The sequence below is a fragment of the Morone saxatilis genome, unplaced genomic scaffold (genome assembly GCF_004916995.1).
Source record: "Morone saxatilis isolate NCDOM2014 unplaced genomic scaffold, NCSU_SB_2.0 Contig8, whole genome shotgun sequence".
NCBI classification, from domain to species: domain Eukaryota; kingdom Metazoa; phylum Chordata; class Actinopteri; family Moronidae; genus Morone; species Morone saxatilis.
In genome coordinates, this window is record NW_023340257.1 from 19,902,718 (window position 1) to 19,924,125 (window position 21,408).

Genomic DNA, 21,408 nt, shown 5'->3' on the forward strand with positions numbered 1-21,408 from the left:
TTTGTGTAAAAGCTTGTTTTCAATACTTGTCCACACTTTCTGCTGTCATCCACGACCAGTGATGTTATTCAGTGAGAGCCGCTGTACTTTGCCTGAGTGCATGTGAAGTGGTGCTTCACACAGAGAGGTAATCGTGCAGCTTCAGGTCCTCATGAACCTCACAGAAAGATTACCAAAGTACACACTCAGGTGGGGACATGGTCAGTCTGGGAGTCACTGGATTGCTTAACAGTTAACTGAGAGGCTGAAAAAACTAGTTGGGTGAAAGTATCGCCCTTGTTCCTTCACCAAAAGTCCAAGACTTTGGATTGTTGTAGAAATAAGCTCTGTGGGGAACAACAGTTTACTTTATACTTCCATGGTTTGTTCAGCAATATAATCTTCACAAATGAACATCACTTTTATGATTTCTTAAATGTAAATGCAAGTAAAAAGCTAACATTATTTAGTCCCTTGTTAGCAGCCACCTTTTTCAAGATTTACTTCAGATATTTATTGACGAATTTTATGTTGTAGAACAAAACGTGAAAATCTCTTAATCTTGTGTTAACCACATACCTTATTTCAGGCATCTAACCAAAAACCCATTCAAGAAGTGCTAAAATTATGGGTTTTAAGGCCCTGACACACCAAACCGACGCCAAAGAACTAGTGCAGACAAAAGCTGAGTGTTGTATTGCCTCACGTCGTCTGTGTGTTGGCCATAAAGGGTACATATGCTTGCCCGCTCTCACTCATACAGTAGCTTAAAACAGCTGCTTCTAATCAAGAAAAATCTGTGCATTAGAATGTTCTGATGTATTGAAGTTTCCTTTCCTTTTGACAAAGTCGTTTGCTGCTTTGCTCACTTTTGTTTCTCTTCACTGATGTGCATCCGCATGCTCCAACGAGAGGCAAACATTGGCCAATGGCCGACTGTCAGCCTGGTGTGTGAGGCCCTTAAGGACTCATGAAGCACTCATTTTGTTACTGCTTTAAAAAAGTTAACAAAAACAATCTCACCCAAGGGTCTATTTAGAAGCTGTACAGGAGCTTTTGATCACATCACATTATCTTCATCAGTAGATGGATAGCTCTCTCTCAAATTTTAGTCTTTGACTTTAAAATGTATATGCGCATACGGTATGTATTTTTTTAACATATGTCAGTTGTCTTGGTCTGTTTACGTAACAATTCTCTGTTGAAAATTAAATTTGAATCTGAACAAGACTTTTACCTGATTAAATAAAAGCAAAATAAAAAATGAAAATTAACAAATCAAACTCACAAAAAAATAGTGTCACACTGATTAAATGTATAGCAGATAGCACTGTTTTGATGTGCTGAACCTGCAACTCTGTATTTTAACGGGGATTACCCAGAAGCGAGTGGATTTCAAAATTGCAGGTGGGGATTACGGCATTATCTCCTCTATCCCCACCCTGTTGTTCAATATTTCACCTGCAGATTACATGCAGCCCATGTGAATCTTTCTGCGAAATATATTTGTCAGCGACCACTGGACTGCCATTACGTAAATCTTACTCACAGCTGACACATGATCTCAATCTCTCCAGAGAGAATCAATACTCGCCTGACAGAAGCAGATGAAGATGTGAGGTGTTCCCCGTTTTGGGCGGGGGTTTATAAGACATATGGCTGTTTCCCCTGATGAAAGACTCTTTCCTTATGTTGTCAAAACAGCAGCACGCCAGCAGCAGGGAGAAACCCCCCCCTACAAGAATAGGCATCCAGCTGGGGTCAAAGGTCAGGGCCCTCTCTGCCAGTCAGTGGACTGTGTCCATCTGCAAGCTGAAATCAAACTTACAGCTTAGGTTTCTCCTCTTCATCATCCCTGAGTCACCTCTTCCACCTGTCATCTATCTTTATTTAATCTGTCACCACAAAGTTTATAAAGACAGTTCATGACCTTCATGACCCCAGCACCCTCATCCTCAGATGAGATTTATACCCACTCAAGGCCATTACAACGTTATCGCCCTAATTTCTCACCACCTTTTGACACATTACTTACTTGTTTAATCGCTGAGAATGTGAGGGCAACTGTCTCTCACCCATAACCCAGTTTAGAGAGACTTACAGTGGAGTCGTTGTTTGACTTGGAGAGGATGTCCTTTTCCCCTGCGGATTTAAGACGTGTAATATATCTGTTAGAGGAGGTCTGTTTTTCTCTCTCAGAGGACTGAATGCATTGTGAAACGATTACAATCTGTGGTTGTCGCAAGAGATTGAAACTCAATTTACATCTGTATGAAACTTTGTGTAAAGTTTTTACTATTTTAAACATCCACTATTATCTGATGTGAGACTAAAAACTATTCTTTATTATTGCTTGTTAGGAGCAATACACTCTGTGGCCACTTTCTTAGGTACATCTGTACAATTTCATCATTATATTCAAGTGTTATATATGTATCATTCTGACCCCACTGTGTATGTAAATAAGAACAAAAAACTGAAATGTTTGTAAAACTCATAAGCAACTTCATAAAGGCAGAATTTATGGCAGGGCTGTTGTATTGAATTGCATAAGACTATACAGCTGAACCTAATAAAGTGGTCACTAAGTGTACATCTGATGTTGTCTTTGGCTTTTTTATTGTTGAAAAAAAAGTTTTGTGACTTTCACCTTTGTTCTAACCTTTGTCTATCTGTCCTGAATTTAAAACAGAAGAAAATACTTTAAATGTCTATTAAATGTAAATATAGATATACACAGAGAAATTACACAAAAAGGGTGTAACGAATGCCTATTTTTGGTCCTGCATCAGCAGGATGAAATCTTTTGCCTGTGCCTTAAATAAAATTGTTTATGATGTGACAACGCTATGGTTTTTAGACAGAAAATATACTTATGTAGGTGTAGGGAAACATCGTGGTTTGGGTTGAAATGACTACTTCTTTGAGGTTACAGGACCTTCGTCATCATATTTACAATAATAAACACTTGGTTAAGGTTAAGGAATAATAGTGTTCATGCTCCAAAAGAAATAGCAACGTTGACTCGGCCTCCTGTGTTAATATCCAACGTTTGTCCTACGGCCACTAGAGGAATATGTCACATAAACAGATTTCGTTGTGGGGCGATGGCTGAAAAGACTGATGCTGTCGCTCTTCTTAGGATGACAGTCTCCAGTTTATGGTTATTAAATGTTTATAATTCACCCTCCTATAGGCTCATGCCTTTTATAGTATTCACTGTCTATGTTCTGCTTAAATATTTGATTCACTACTTCTTCACTACTTCACTTCAATAGATTCACATAATTTAGGAGAAGAAAAACTAAAAGCTAATAATCATAGTTTATAGCTTTAAAAATGGATGCGGAATTGGTAATAATTATTAATATAAACTGCCTTAAAAATTGAACAAATTGCAAAAAAAGCATATATTACTCTGCCGAGATTTTAAGGTATTTGCCTCAAAGATTTCTGCCTCCACCCAGCTTGTGGTGCTTATAGTATTTAAAAAATGCATTAAAAAATTCACAAGCAACATCCATTTTCTGTGGATTATCCGGCTGTATCTGGAAGACAAGTTTTATTTTAATGTTGAAGACCTATTTTCCAAAATTAGAGTCCGTTCACTTCCAGAAATCTCAGGCATGTATCTCAATAAAAACCTGCTAAATACATTTGGTAGCCTTCTTTAAAGCCTCATGCTTCACAAGATTCACTACTAAGGAAGAAAGAATCAGAGATGTGAATGACCTCCTCTTCATGTTTACTTTCCAGACTAAAGATAAACATCTCTGAGTCACTCATAAACGTGTTTCAAAGATCCCACGCCAGCCAGTATTAGCTGTGCCCTCCGTCACATGTACATCCTGTCAATGTGACACTGTAACAGACGTATGTGACTCGATAAGTCAGCCAGAACGGAGCGTAGCAGCATCTAAAGAAACATGATGGAAATGTGAGACATCCTCACTGACGTTTTCTTTTGGGGACTGGCAGCGTTACATACTGAACAGCCTCAGTGACTGAGATAACACATCATTATCTATTTTCAGTTGGCTTTACGGAGTCTAGCCTGTTATTATGTATGCAGCGTGGAGACGTGGAGGAGAGGGGTTATAGACAGGAAAGTGACAAAGGCACAATTTTCATCCTTTACAGAATGTAAAAACTCCTCTTCAGTGTTGATCACCTTATTTTCATCTTTACTGGTGATTATTAAAGATATAAATCCTGGATTGTAACCAGGCTACAGACTGTTCCAGCAACACTTTTAATGTGCCACATTGGTTTTCCTGTTCTTTGTTTATTTAAGTTTTTATTGCAAATGAAATCATCACAGATGTTTCTGCATGAGTAGTAAAGGAGAGAAAACTAAATGAATTATAATTTTGCTCAAATAACATGAGATTTTAAATATTTTAAAGGAATGGTTTTGAGTACAAGACGTTTTGTGAAACATGCTTGTTTTCTTTATTTTAAGAGTTAGATGAGAAAAAAAATGATACTATCTCATGTCTGGTTGGTAAATATGAAATTAGGGCCAGTAGCCAGTTAGCATAGCTTGGCACAAAGACTGGAAATGGGGGAAGCAGGCTCGCTCTGTTGAAAGGTAAAAAAAATATGCCTATCCTAGCACCTTTAAAGCTCATTAATTAATGCATGACCTTGTTTGTGGGTTTGGTATTGTATTTACACCCTATATTTGTGCTCTTCTTGTACTACAACTGCTGCACAACAACAAATGTCCTCGGGATGAATCTAATTCTTTCACTGCTCCCAGCCAAGAAATAATCCAGCTCATAACGCCACGTAAAACCACAATGTGTCAATTTTACACTTGGTTACTGTACAAATTTAAAAAAGAGAGACATAATCTATTAAATTTTAGAGGTGTTGGTAGGTGGATTTTGTGTACCTTTGGACAGAGCCAGACTAGCTGTTTTCCCTGTTTCCAGTCTTTATGCTAAGCTGAGCTGAGGTTAGCTTCATTTATCAGTCTCATCTAACAGCAAAAAAAAAAGGCAAATAATTTTCCCAAAATCCCAAACTATTCCTTTATCTGCTTTTGAGATTTCTGACACCACCCTCAAATACAATGAGTTAATGTTTGTTTGCGGTGCTTACAGATGTGAAAATTACATTTAACAGTCCAATATATCACACAAAAAACACTGTATATGGACTATTTCTCTGATTTCAGAAAATCTCACCAACCTTGGGGCAAAGAATAAACCAAAAGAAAATTGATTTTTTTTTTAATTGTAATTATTTATTTATTTTGTAACTTGCTGAAGCTGAACTGACCCTTTAAAATGTTTGGAAAGCAGTTTATACTGTTTGCCTTTGTACAACAGCTCACTGATTTTAACCCAAGCAGGAGAAGAGTTCAGTGTGTTAAAAGGCAACCTGAGTGCAGCTTGAAATTGGACACTAGGCGTTACACTGTGGTCTCCTGACAACTCTCACAGCTTCATCACCTCCCTCTTTCACCATGGGGAGTTTCGCAGAACCCTAGTTTTTATCTAATTTGGCTTCAAACATTTGTGATAAAGAGTGGGAGAACACCTTGCAGTTTTAGGTCCATTGTGTTCAGGCTCTGGGACTGCAGCCAAGCATGCTCTCCACTGATGTTGTGCTAATAAATGGTTTCACTTGTTTATCATTGGTGGCCCATGATACAGGCTGAAAGTCCCTGAGTTGTTCGACTATTGAACATGGTTTAATGTTTTACTCTTCCCCTGGCTATAAAAGTCTGCGTCTATACAAATGGAATGTGTGAATCATGTCGAGAAGCTTTTACAGTGACACAACGGACGCTGGAGTCACTACAGTATATATGGGAAAAGCAGGAATGTTGAGTGCAGTCCAAACGGGAGGATAAAAGCCAACTATGAAGTCAGTGTGCAATGTACACACAAGTCAAATTAAGTCTCACAGGATTTCTGAAGTGTCCTTGAGCAAAATATACACAGCCCTGCGCTGTATAGCTAACCCTGCACTTAAATCCCTCTGATATATTTCCCTCTAGATGGGTCAACTGCGTTTCACTCCTCACATGTGTGCAGTACTTTGGATGTTTTGGAAACTTCAAATTCATGTTCATGCTTTAATAATTTTAATAGTGAGAAACCCACTGAGAATTATCAGCTGACTCTGCAGTTCCTCTCAGCTCTACGGATCCTTTTATCATCTTTCAGCGCATTGTTTTGGTTTTACAGCCTGCAGCTTTACTGTTTTGGCTCATTCTCGTCCACTCTCATCAACCTCCTTTCCAGACATATTAGTTGGCTGTTTTTAACAAATAACCCCCAAACAAAAAACAAAAAACCAACAGACACAGTTAGCAACTAACTGGTGAACATACAGAGCATTTAGCAGCTAAGGAGCCAGATATTCCCCTCAGGAGTTTGTAGAGACCAAAAACAGAGCTAAAAGAGAGTGAATATTGAATTAAATTAAAACTTAAAACTTAAATTAAAATGTGTTCACTGAACGTGCACATGTTTTTGGTGAATGGTGAACAGAAATCTGTTTGCATTAATGAACGTGAGCAGCAAAGCAATGGCTTATGCCACTGGCAATTCAGACACAGGTAGGTACTGTTGACGCCAGTTCTGTTTTATGAACAAATAAGTAGAGAAATCATAAGTCCGGACGTCAGTCACATTGCCAAAGTATTTCAAACGACAACGTCAGTTGAAACATCTGGATATATCTGCAAGTGAATGATTATCACAAGGAAATCATTAACAGAGGGTAAGACAATGAGCCACTTGCCACAAAGATCCTCAGCCAAAGTCAAACTCACAGCATTTTATTTGGAAAGATTGTGAATTATGAACATGAACTTGCTGTGTGAACTGTGAACTGCTCTTGTAAATTGCACTGAACACAACTCCAAATAAATGCTAATGCTACATGTTTGCTGGATGAGCGCACAGGTTTGCTAACACATTTCCCAACTTCAAACAGTGATAAGTCAGTGTTGTATTTTCAACTTGTTCTGCTGTCCCAAGTGGCAGAGGGAAGAAAAAATTAACCCCCAGACAAATCGACTGTGGTTTACTCCTAACAAAATTACTCCCCCTCTCCACAATGGGTGCCAAATTCCAGAAACATTCCTCAGACCGCTTAACAACAGCAGCCTCGGTGGCAGTAAATGGACACCATGCTGCAACAACAGGTCTTAAATGTACATTGTGTTTATAGAGAAAACAAAGTGGGACCTCCTAACAAACCAGTCACTGCTTAGTCAGGGTGTGGTGGACGTCGCCCTGGTAAAGTGTCACACGCAGCTAATACAATCCATGTGCTTGTAACCCGACACACTGACTGACCGAGAATGGAGGCACCACAGGATGGACAGTCTTGTCAGTGATGGAGGGCTCCCCTGTGAGCCATCAGTATACAACAGCACCGCCTAATGAACACATATTCTTCATCTTCCATCACCCAACCTCCCCAAGACGGCAGCCCGGTCTGCTCCAGCAAGTAGGCTATAACAGCCAGGGGCCATAAAGCAAGACACCACGGGGGCCAGAGTCCAGTCAGGCATCAATAGATTTAAGTCAACGCAGTCTTAATGAAGAAAATTACCAAGGTTTTTGAATGTTAAACTTTTAATGAGAATTATTAAAATGTGAGATAGTTTTTCAGGGTCAGTTAAAGGTCTTGTGTGTAACATTTAGGAGGCTCTACTGGCATAAATTGAATATAATATTCACAGGTATGTCTTCATTAGTGTATATTTACCTTAAGATAAGAATAGTTGTGTTTCTGTTACCTTAAAATGTATCTACAGAGGGAGCTGGTCCTCTTATACTGAGTCTGCCATATTTCTACAGCAGCCCAGAACGGACAAACCAAACACTGGCTCTAGATTTGGCCTTTTGTGTTGTTTTGCCACCATAGTTTCTCCCACACTCTTGGAAGTCGAGCGATATTCAGTTAGTGGCAATCTGCAACTTCAAAGCTAGCTTCTTCTTTGAATAAAGTTGTCTGAGATGTCATCAGGTTGGTCATGGTGAATTTTGATTTTGTTTGTTTTTTTGTTTGTTTTTTTGTTTCACCATCTGTCTTAGCAATTTCCTTCATTTCCCAAAGTACTTTTTCCTGGCAAACATAAAATACTGGATGAACATTGCCTGAACTTGTTGCATGTCAATAGGTTTGGATGAAGATCAATAGCAACAGAGGATTGTAAACTCAAAAGAGTGATATTTCAGGTTGGGAGAAAGCTGCAGGGGTTTTTCAAGATACACGTAGCCTACAAATACAAAAAAAAAAAAAAATTTGTTATAGTTAGTGGTGGAATTTATTTCTCTGCGATGGATCTTCATATTGTTTTAAAATGGTGATGTTGAGCCTTGAACAATGGTCTTGAGGGACTGACACCAACACTTGTTATTTAAAAACTACAGCCACTTTAGCAGCTCTCTGAGGCTCTGTGCTAACAATGGCAATGCTAACATGCAGATGCAAGCTGGTACAATGTTAACCATGTTCACCATCTTAGCATGTGTGCATTTGCAGTAATCAAGTATAGCTAAGACTGCAGTAATGCCATTGGTTTTGCAGGTATTTGGTCATAAATCCAAACATTAGACAAATGAAAATGTAAACCTGCAAATGAAAGAGATAATAAGAGTTTACAGGCAGATCCTGAACAATGGATTCCCATGAAAGTAAAAGACAAGAGTTTTATGGTTTAATGGTTGTATAGGATCAAAATATTCCCCCAAAAATGTAATAATCATCCAATCCTGATCTGTGCTCTCTGTTCCCCGCCTTTTCCAGAGATGTAATTATCCAGCTGTATTTGGCATGTATCGTTTTCATTCAGCTGGGAAAATTAGCAATAATCACAACTCTGAGCATGACAGTGAAGTTTCAGCCGGCCAATCAAGACAATAGTTTTAGATCCCTCAAACCCAGAAAAATGTACCGCAGATACCTCTCTCAGCATCTCCCGTCCCACGTGGCTGCGTCTTAATCAGAAACAGACAGACTGGATCAGGTCCCACATGTGGAAGACTGGATTATAAAAGCTGTGAACAATTAACATGCATGAGGGTCTGCCCTGCCTCACTGAGAAAGGAATGGTATCTGCTTATGTTAATTTCTTAGGATTAATTTAAGAAGCTTTTAAGGGCACTTCTGTGGGAGGGATTTTTAAAGTAGAGGGATTCTTTTTCTTCTTTGTTGAGTGAAAACTGTTCCTTGCTTTACTGAAACAACATGCTCATTTACTAAACTCCTGTATGCATAAATAATGAGTCAAGTGTGAGCATAATAAGTGTGAGCAACAGACTCTCAACAGACTCTTTTGTGCCACCACACAACAATATTTTGGGACATACAGGGACAAGTGTGTGTTTCTGTGTGTGTGTTTCTGTGGTGTTGGCTGGCGCCATGTTTGGCCCCATGGCTGCGGCTCCAGATGTGATCTGTCTCTCTCTGCGAAGGACTGCTCAACACGCCCAGAGGAAGAGGATGAGGAAAACTCTGCAGCAGGATTGAGAGGGAGGAGGGACCGCTACGAGGAAATTGAAACGTGACCTTCCTCCTCCCCCTCCTCCTCCAGCCCGTCGTCCTCAATGCTCCCTGCACCGCCCTGTGTGACACATAACTCACTCTGAGACGTCCTGACATTCAAGGGACTGTACAAAAATTATTTGGGTAGGGAGAAAAAGGGGCTTAACTTTACCCTATCCCCTTTAAAAAAAACTTGTTGCTCAGTGTTACTAATATTTTCTTTGGACCCTCCATTCATTAAAGCACTGTCCTAAGAAAATAATGTGTGTTAAATTTAAACAACTCATTTAATAAAAAGAGGAAAAGAATAAAGAAATGAAGCTCAGCAGAAGTTCATGAATGTATTTATTTTATTTTTTTCCTTTTCTGCTTCCAACTTAATCAGCTGACTGAAAGTTCAACCAGTTCAACCAGTTAGATTTGACAGGATTATTTTCCACTCAAAATGTTTCCTTTGTCTGCTGCTTATCAGTTTTCACTGTTGTGTCTGAGCAATGTGACAAATACTGCAGTTCTTTCAATATGATGCATTTCAGGACGTGCATTGTTACAGTTAGGCCCTAAAACTATTTGGTTAGGAAAAGGTTGTGAGATATGTTACACACCTGACGTAACTTAAAGTAAAGAAATAAAATGTAACTTATATATTATATACTGTAGAACTTAACAACACATCTTAATAAAAGAAGTTACCTAACATTTTATTTTATTTTTATTCAGTCGTTCATTCCCATAAATTAAACCCAACTCAAAAGTGAATTATTGAAGTAATAACTCTTGTTTTGATTTGACTTAACTTTGTGCAGTATTTTAAGTATTCGTGATTTAATTCCAGTTTGTTCCATTGACTGACCTCATATAATTACAAAAATGTAAATGATAATAGATTAATTGATTAATTGCAAATTGTTTTTTTTTTTAACATACATCAGCTGTTTTGACAGGTAATGTAATCATTTGCTTTAGTGGAAGAAAACTAAAGAGTAAATTATATTTAAGGGGTAACATTCATATAAAAAAGATGCATTTAAAGTAGTCTTACTTTATTCAGATAAATAACCTACTTTAAATGAGTTTATGAGTGTAATATACTTACTAGTTTTAAGTTCAATTAACTGAATGAAATTGGTAATTACATTTAAGTTACCCAAGTAACCTTAACAATAAATACTTGAGTTTCTTGTACAGTATCATGCTGAAGTTGCTCAATTGTTACCTCAAACTATTTGAGATGAACTAACTCATCCAGTTCTACAGCATACCTGATGTAACTTATGTACATTCCTTCAAAGACATTGTTTTGTTTTGGTTTCACACAGGACACGAACAGCAGCTTCCTGTTTGAGTCACCAGACTTTAATAGCAGACGTGTCCAGAAATGACACCAGAGTGACACTTACAGCATCATATTTTAAAAGCTGTAATAAACAACCTGCATGCATCTGCTGAATCGCACATTGAATGCCCCTGATTAGTAAAACAATGCTCCTGCATGACTCACCCTTTAACCGAAAGAGAATCTACAATACCCTCCACCTTTGCTAACCCCTCTTCCAGCCCTTAGTAATTTTCATACAGTCCCCAAACAGAGCCAATGAAATCATCTTTTCTGATTGATACAGTAATCAGACAAAGTTGAACAGTGGTCTGCTTCAGCCTCCACCAGTGGACGCCTGCCCAGTCCTGCTGTAAATCAACCTCAGTGGACGAATTCCTTTATCGCATTAACTCTCCCCTCTTGTTAGGGGCCAAATAATGCTGATTTACATATGCAATTAGCAGTGCTGAAGGGGCAAATTTCAGCCTGACAATAGTTGTCATGGTCCAAAAGAGTAATGCAATTAGAGCCAATTGTTTAAGCCCCCCCGCCCAATTCAATTACTCGTGTGCAGCTGACAATTACTGTCTGGCTGTTTGAGATGCACGACTAATGAATGACATCAGGACACGCTTCCACCTTGCATTACTGCACGCCCGAGTTTCTACAGACACAGTTGTCAAACACCGGATTCCTTTTAAATAACATGGAGAAATCTTTTCATGTCAACTAATACATTTCAGTGATTAATGATGAGTTAAATCACAAAATGCACATAATATTATTTGATGTTTTGGCTGTAATTTTTTTACGATCTAGTAAATGAGACCAGAAGCAACAAATATTTAATTTAATGTTACATCCAGAGGGCTTTTATTATCAGTTTTCCTTTTACAGTTTTACATTTCAAGAAGAAAATAAAAGTCTTTTGTAAATATGTTTTCTTTCTCACACCCGAGTTATAAAGGAGGTAATAAAAAGTAAGAATTCTTAGAAGGGAGAGAAACCTCCATGGAGCACACTGAGCTCATTGTTTTTCATCTTTTGCACAAAGTTCAGAAAGTTCATGTCCCACAGCTTCAAACATCCTGAAATCACAGAGGGATGTGATTTTATTAAAAGCAGGGAGGATCTGTTTGTATGAACTGCTCAGATTTAATAAAGTATGTAAATAATTCCTGTATCTTATGTCGTACAAACCTAAAATGCACAGTTTGTAGTTTTGTTTGACATGTTCAGCTGAATTTGAAGGTAATCTGTCATTTTTATAAAGAATAGATTAGATCAGCATCTTGCTAAACCTGCAACAGTACAGACTTTTTAATAATATTTATACTTCATACAAGTATTAGCTGCTAATCTCAAGGGTTTTGATGCTACACAGGCTCTGTGTGCCACATGAACTCCATGCACAAGTTTGATTTTTTATTTGGCTGGCAGCCCTCAGTAATCAATACCCAGGAGAACGCCGCCGACTTTTACACATCAAAGTCTGTTTACAGGTCTTGGGGAGTACTACTGCATATGTGAACAAAGTTGTTTAAATCCTTTTGTGGCTCCAGAGGGAGCTGTGTGAACTTTGACAAATTGCCTCAAGTGATGTCACGTGAGTCAGCGTTGGTTGGTTTGAAAAAAATATCTGCAGGCGTGGCGTTTGAAAGAAGTGAGCTTAACAGACCGCTAGCCTGCTCCTAATCTCTGCTTTAGGCTAGGCTACATTAGCACAATACACCTGAATCTCTGACAGAACTGTCGACAATTAGAGTTGCATTGTGGGTAATGTCTGTGCCAAGAACAAAAATGACAATTGAGTGCAATAACTTAATACTAATTTGGCAAAAATGACTCCTGCACATGAATATTAGTTTACTGTGTTAGACTAGAGGTTTAAATAACAGTTATCCACGTGATAAACAGTGGCCTGAAAGTAAAGTTGTTGTTGTTGTTGTTGTATATTAATATTTACTGATATTTATATGAACCTTTTATCTACAGTTAGTGAAAAAATCATGTAAAAGAACTGATGTAAAAGGTGCCAGATTTGGCTCACAGGTCGCTATTTGCCCACTACTTTTCTTATTAAAATATTGTTTATACAGCAAGGAAAAAGTACAAAAAAATAACATAACATTTGTGTAGAATGCAGGACTTGTAAGACAGTTTATTTATATTGTAGTATTTATACTTTTACTTAAGTAAAACCTCAGACATTACTCCCACCACTGATATTGGATTGTCTGTCACTTTTCAAGTAGGAAAAAGAAAACAATGTGTCCATTCAAACAGCAGTGCAAATTACTGTATTTTTTTTTTAAGTGTCACCTTTTCAAACCTGAGAAGCAATCTTGTTGCCAATAAATGTCAGCTTTGTGTCAGGACAGCTTGGCCCGGCAACAAAACATCAATTGTTTCCAATTGGCAGAATTTCCTTCCCTCAGCCACGGCTGCGGCCAATCAGAGGCCGGCTTGGTGGAAAGGAGCACGTTCACCGTGGCAACCGCTCCACTCTACCTCTTCTCACTGACATCCTCACACCGTCCTCTCTGTCTCCGTCAGATGGCCAAAATAACACCAACCAGTGAAGTGAAACTGGCCGTTCCCGCAGCTCAGGATGACGTGAATCCTCACCTACCAGAGGAAGGGAGATTGAGTGTGTTTAACATACTATATCCAGCTTTTTGGGAGGCCTTTTCCCCTCAATAAACCAGGGCTTAAGAGTCTATATTCCACATTAGGAGGAGAGGTTATCTCAGAGGTTGAGGGAGGTGACTACAAATGAGTAAAACATGAGACAATCTGAAAGACGGGGCTTGTGCGAAGGCAGCGTCCTCTGCCTATAGCAGATGCTTGTGGGGGAAGCAGTGATATTTGAGCCACGGCACAGATGTGGGAATACAGCTCAAGACAAGTGTGGGTGGTGCTGTGTGTTTTCAATGCAGCTGGGTCAAAAAGACAAACCACACTTATTTGAGTAACCCTTCCCTGACCGTGCATTAGCAAACACACATCTGTACACAGAAACAAATATACACAGAGATACTAAACACGCAGACCCCCAGTGGAGAGACCTGCTTGACACAGAGCTGCATGTGTTTACTCCACTACTTCTTTGAAATGACAGTGTTGCCACTGGGGGCTCAGCGAGACTGGGAGGCCATGTTTAGAGGATAATCTTGACCGCACCATCTGGTCAAGATTTTCTCTCTTTTCTCTGAATTTCCTCTCTTTTTTTTCCCCATGAAATGATGAAAAAAAATATGTTTGTTGTCTTGAAATGCAACTGGACTCGCATGCATTTTGTTTACTTCTTGATTTTACTTTGAATTTGACTAATTGAGCGGCATTTGTAGCAGAAAGCGCAGCCTGTGCAGCATCCCAAGCCAGTGGTGAACTATATAATCTATACTTACACTATTACTGATCACTTCCAGTTGCTTCTGCCCATCTGGATGCTTCAGCAATCCCATTGCCCTACCAGTATAATCGCTGTTGACACAGGAAATTTAATCTAGATATCTTGGTGATGATGAAAGTGGTTGTAATAGGATTAAACTGGGCTTGACAGGAGTGTGACATTGCGACTGCAGGGCATTACTCCATGAGCGCAACACTGAATTACACTGTTGGTAGGACGCAACCTGCTCCGTATTTACCACAACTCCTTAAGAACTATATTCAATAAAAATGGAAAATAATATTTCTCCCATATTAAAGATTAAAAAGCATGGATAGTCGCTGTAGCACTTAACTAACAAATCATGTACACTTAAAATCAAATTTATCATTTTAAATGCAGGCTATTAAGTCTTAGATTTTTTAGTACTTTTCCAACCGTTCCACCTCCTCATTGTTTAAAACACAACACTTGCTTGAGTTGTATAAATCATCTCAGTGATATGAAGTCAACAGATTGACTCCCATCTGTAAACTAAGCAATATTGTATGACACATCATGTCTTGCCCTCCTAGCAGACATCACTGTTAATATTGAAAATCAATGCACAGAACAAATACACATGTTAACACATATTGAAAATCGACCACATGCACACATCTTAAGAAACAGCTCTGAGTTATTGGCATTACTGTACATGAGTTTAATTGCCTAATCAGACTAATCCCGCATCTATGGGGTAAGAGGTTTAGGATGAATGGATCTGTAAGACAAGATCTTCATCGTGCTCAAAAATAACTTTATATGTCACTTTAAGATAGCCGATACTTTCTAGTTATTCTTTAAAATTGTACAGTTGAACTCTCGAAATGGGAGATAAAAATAGGCCAAAAGACCATAAAATGACTATTTTAGTCTGGACTCAGGGATCTTAAAGTCTTGCTCTGCTCATGTATCTGCCATGTGGCCTTTTACCATACGGCCAGATTATGGGTTGCTTGGTTGGAGCCACAGAAAGCCATTACTTAGGGGCTAAAGGCAGGAGTTAAGATTATCTGCAGGACTTCAGGCCAAAGAGATTTGTTTTCACAAGCACAACACAACACAGTGCTAAATAGTGAGAGGATTCTGGGGTGGCAACGGTTAAGTCCAAGATTATGCTAATTTAAAATCTGGTTGAGCATTTTTGTTGAATTTCTGGGGAAATGTGTGATGTTTGTCCTGTTAAACCTGTTCGAGTGTGAATGTGATACTTCCCCATTAACACAGAAATGACTTATAGTGGCAATATTCCAAGTAAGCTCAATGGCTCATGTTGCATGCTATCTGACCACATTGGCGCTGTGGTTGTTTAATAACCATTGTTTTATCGTGGTTAAAATAATAAAATGCATACAGTTTTGTCCAAGAAAGATAACCTTCTGTACAACCTGTATGACTCTTTGAAGATGGGTGTCTGGTCTGTCTACACTAGTTCAAATAATGTGTTGATATAATGCTACATTTAATATTAAATAACAATTGAATCATATTATATTTAACTTCACATCCACTTCCTGTTTACATGTATGTCTGCAGGGAATGGATACAAATAAGCCTGTTTTGGGGGAAAATGTAGGAAAAATGTATTTATTGGGATTTAGTTTAAAATACAGGGGAGCTACAGGGAGCTCGGCACCCCTGAAAGTTCCCCAGAAAGCCTAATTTGACAAGTTTAGGTGGATATTTTCCTGTATTTTTAGGTTTAGTCACTCTTTCCCACTACAGATAAACTGTCACTGTGAAAATGAGAACTTAAAACAACAAAATTTGTATTATTTTGGCCTAATTCATGTCAAGTTCTAAACAGAGGGTGTCCTTTTCACTTTGGATATGACTAAAGTCGAAAGTCCATGCGGAAAATAATGTAGAGGACACCAAGCCAGAGGGACACGCTGTACAGTCAGAGTGACATTCTTCAACGGAGGTTTTGATGTGGATGACCAGGAAGCCTCCAGAGGTTCACACGCCACTGGGATGATTTGTCATCATGAATGTCAACTCATGTAAGCAGCAGCCACCAAAGGGCCCTTTCAGGTTCACCGACTCAAACCGCAAACCTCCTGCGTGCACACTGTACACGTGACCATGAAAGTTAAACATGTACTGTTTTATCTGAGAAGGTGCTTATTAAGATGCCATGAGAGTGAGTTTTATATTCTCAGACGTGAACACAGAGAAAATAGCTTAAACAAAAAGAATTTCCCACACAGCATCTAATCGAATGCAGTGAGGCAAATGTTTGACCTCTGTCCTGCTTTTTTCTCACAAATAATTCTTGCAGCATGAACAATAAGTTTTTAGTTTTGCTTTGCATGCTGTAATAGTTTAGAGAAATATTAAAGCTGGACATTAGGGATTTAAAAATGTGTCTTGTTAAAGATTCTGAAGCATTTTTATGATTTTTATGCATTAATCGATTTTATTGCCAATGTGTAACATTACTTTGACCTTATGAGATTTATGTGCGCTCTGGTATGCCTTCTCTCTCTCCACTCTTTACAGTGTCAACATTGTGCTAACTTTAGCCTATAAATAAAGTCTACTAATGTCAACAAACATCTGACACTCACCACAACACAAAGTCCAAAGTGAAAGATAACATATATATATATTGTGATATTGTGCTTTTATCTGAGTAATATTAGTGGTTTGCTAACATGGAGAAATTTCTAGCTAGCTAATGTAGCTAAATACTGTCAGCTAGCTTCATCCTGCAGCTGGCTGGCTAACCTTAGCTTGTGTGAGTGGCGGCAACATGACTGCAGTTCACTTAATGGCCACTAGATGCATGAAGTACTAATTCTTTTATATTTTATAAACATAAATGTTTCTCTTTTATGAAATAATGAAACATATAAATCTTAATTTCTGTAAAATTGAAGGCACCCTCATTGTTTTTAATCACATTTTACAGTGTCTCTTTTGAGCTGTGTAGCATTGAGGAAAAACAGATTTAGCATTGAGGAAGAAACAGATTTCAAGAAACCACATCTGAAAAACACACTTTTCTCTCTCACAGCATGCAAACAGCAGGTGACAGACTCTCGCACCTCTCTGGTATTCTCACAGAGGCGTCAAACACTGGCTGGTTTTATGGCGTGTCTCTTAGAAACGGCTTAATATCAATGATGAGCACAGTTCATGTGCAGTACCTCTTTCTTTAGTAGTTTGTTATAGAACAATTCAGAAGAAAGGAATATTAGCCTCAACTGATGTTTACAGTTGAATAAGAAGGAAATAAGAAGAAAACATAAAAAAACATAAGAAAAACATAAGATGATAACATAAAGCCGTGTACACTTAAACCTGCAATATCGGCAATTTTCGGGGCACTGAATGGTATCTGATTGGATTTGTTTTTTTAAGGACTGAGCCAAAATTCTTGTATACTGGATTCAGAGTTCTTCAAACTTGTTTTTGTTTTAATCTGTTTTCAGCTCTATTGCTGAAACACATATTACCTGTGACAGAAATAGCCTGCAGTCGTTGGGGTTTGGATTAAAGAACAGTGTACTGGATAGGAGCCATGCTGGCCCAGTTTGGACTTAAGGCTGTTCCTGGCTAATGTGCAGTCTTGCTGAAATGGGACTCAGGCTGGCCAAACAACGGGAAATCAGAGACTGTTGTGCCCACATCTTTACAGAGACCTTCTCCATCAGCATCCTGGATCAAGCACTCTAATGCTTGGTACTCAAACGCTGTCAAAGTGGATGGACACCGTTTCTTTTTATGTGGAGATGAAACTATATTATCATTACATACAGAATTATTTACTGGGTGTATACGTGTATATATGTGAATATAAATATCTGTATTTGTTGGTATATTTTATTTATTTTCTATGTTATTCTATGAATTTAATTATCTTTTTTTATGTGTGTAGCATGAAGAAACAGCAAGCTTTCATTTTGTCATACAATCTTGTGCTGTATAATGATAAATAAATGTCTTTGATTCCTTGTATCCTGTATCGGAGTGTGAGACTGGGCTGTATTATTGTATATTGTATCTGTTATGTTTGTGGTTTTAACTTTTGATGCAGGATTTACTCCAGCATTTGCCCTGTAATCCGGTTTAGTAGAATCCACCATACAGTATTTATAGTACATTTATCATGATAAATCATAGATCCCTTTGATGTGTATTGGTGAGCCTGTGAACGCCTCCAGGATCCTTCCCCCAGGGCCAGTGTGTTATTCCAGTAGTCCAGGCCAGTAATTGATCCAGGGCTGGCAGCATCATACTGCTGGCAGGTAGCCACGGTGGGTCTGAGTGACCTTTGGCCCTAGGTCACTGCCTCTGGTCTTGCTCGACTGGCTTTAAAAAGAGATGAAAACTATCAAACTATCAATCACCCGCTGGATGGATGCACATCACAGGGAATGCATAAATCAATACGCAGGAAAGGCTGTCTGTTTCTTTCCAAATAATAAATCATCCAGCTGTATTTTGCTGTTTTCTCAGATTCAGTGCAGTCCAGCTGCAGAGAAACCAGCCGGATCAGGGAGGTCAGACATTCTTATCATGAACAGTTGTGGTCTACAGCTCTGTGTCAGCCACTCTGTGAGAAAGATGTTTGGGAACACGTTGATGGGAGTTAATGTAGAGTTAAACAGAAAATAAAATATATTGCAACAGACCTCTCCTTAAATTAGATGACTCATTAGTCTCAGCTGGGTGTATGTGTGTTGCTTACATACTGTTGCTCACGTCACAATATTCACAAATGATGTACACTCATTTTATACCTTTGCAGCTGTTCCAGTTTGTAGCACATAAGTGGAATTATATCAGTGACTCACGGCTAATGCCTTTTGGTTTTGAGGGATGGGTGGAGTGGAGCTGCTTGTGAGTAATAGAAGATTAGATTTTGGATAATCCCAGACAGAACACGCAAGAAGGTCAAGTTACTTGACAAGGTGATTCTGATTCTCAACACCTTTGAGTTAGACTCACTCGTGAACATTTCAGCCCACAATATGTAATAATATCAGTAACATGCTGGGTACTGTGACAAATATGTACAGTAAGTGCAAGGTAATAAGACAAGAGGTTAGAGGTTAGACAAGGGAATGAGGGGGTAATAACTTTGTGTTTAAGTTTGAAATATATTGTTCTGCAAGTACTTACAGGATACAGTAACATTTTTACCCAGTAACAAGGTAACAGTTGGGATTATGTAATTAAATTCAACCAACCTCTGGATTTTGTGCAACAATTTTGTCCAGTCACCACAACATTTGATGAATCATTGTAGTTTCCAGCAAGTTTTACCAAACATAAGACAAACAAAGAAAAGCTGTCATGAAATCAGACATATTACACTGCAACAGTTCCAAAAAAAAGCCTGGAGGGACTGTAATTATGTCATAAATACTGGGTAATTAACAAAGTAAGTTTAATTTATTTCTAGGTCCCTCCTAAAAGACAATTTATTAGCCCCTGATTCCCTGTACTTCTCCCATTCTACCTGTAGGAAGGTACCCTGTAAGTATTTCAATAGTACACTAAACGTACAAATGATTTACAGGGCTGTAATCTAAAGCCTCACTGAAAATTTCCCCACAATAAAACCACAATGAGTTTGACAAAAGAGTCTTAACTCTTTTACCAGAGCTTTCAATCACATCTCACTGTCTGCCTGGAGTTAAGTATTTTAAGTTTCCAAGGTTAATGTTCAACCAGTGAGTTTCTTGTGAGACAATTTGTTCACCTGAACTCCAGCTTGTATCACTCCTGGGAGTGTGTAGGACACCGATTCACTCACACACCACCCTGGTTCAGTTCCTGCACTGTGAGGCAGAATTGTTTAACTTCAGTACGACGGACGACAGCATGGCACCGCTTCATAAACCACAGCTCTTCTTTGATGTGTTATTTTTTTATGGGCGAGGAAAGCCTCATGGGTTGGGCCTTTCTCCGCCTTCACCACCACCTCCTCCTCCTCCTTCTCATCTTCCTCCTCCTTTTAACCCAGCTGGCATCTAACTTCCAGCATACGTTGACCAAAGGTTGGGTGAGCTCACCAAGCAGGAACAACACTGATTTGTGCGCAGAGTGTATGAGAACGTGACTGTATCTGTGAATCATTTACCAAGTGAGCAGAGGGTCATTTGAAAGAGAGCAAAGCCAAAGGGCAGCACTGTACACCGAGCTGCACGTGACTCCGCTCTGCATGGGAAACATGGAGCTCGCTAACATGTAATTAGCTGTTACTATTTTCATTCTGCATTGCCCTGAAGCAGCACAGGCTGTTGGTTGTACGCCCTGTGCCAGGAAAGTTTGAGGCTGTCAGGCAGTCTCTTCAACTTCAGCTCTGTATTGGTCAGAGCAGAGACAGAGAGGACTATCCTGACCAGAGGACCCCCTCCCTGAAATGAATGAATGACCCCTCTCACTGTGGGGAAACAACTGTCCTCAATTAAAAAAAAGTTCACTCCTAAAGCCTCTTTTTTTCAAGGATATTGGCAATATGCTCAAAAAGGAAGACATTGCACAGAAGCAAAGAGAAGCCATTCCATATTCCTAAAACAGATGTTGTTTTCATTTTTAAAGGGGAAAAAAAAAAAAACCAGTCTGAGAGAGTTGAGATTATACGTTTTCAGGAAGACTTTGGCCAGCTATTGTACAGTAAGTGGAAAACAGGACTGTCCTCCTGAGGGACCTCTCAGCGACTTTGACGTTAAAAGCTCATTTCCCCCCTCCCTAAATCCTGCTGCACTGAACATCATCCAAACTGCAAGCTAATGCAAACTCCTGGCATCACTTCAAAGCCGGGCTGGTGTCTGCCTCGCTTCCTCTGCCCCCTTTCCTCTGCTCCTTCGCTCCTCTCCATCTCGAGCAGCGTTGGAGTGAAGACTAACCAAAAAAAAAAAAAAAAGTCAGGATAGAAACTGCTTTCACCTCTAACCCAGATCACTGAGTGGGTGATGAAATGGAAATAAAACAAATTGGCTTCTGTGGATTGTGGACTGAAAATACTGGTGTACACTCATGGCTAGCTCTAATAAACACTGTTCACTTTTAATAATTACTAAAACAGCACAGCTTTGCACATTCAAAAGAAAAGCTGAGTGTATTATTGAGATGGGATGTGAAGCTACTAAACAAAATCCTACACATGCAACTAGTTTTGAATATAATGACTAAAGAAGGCAGG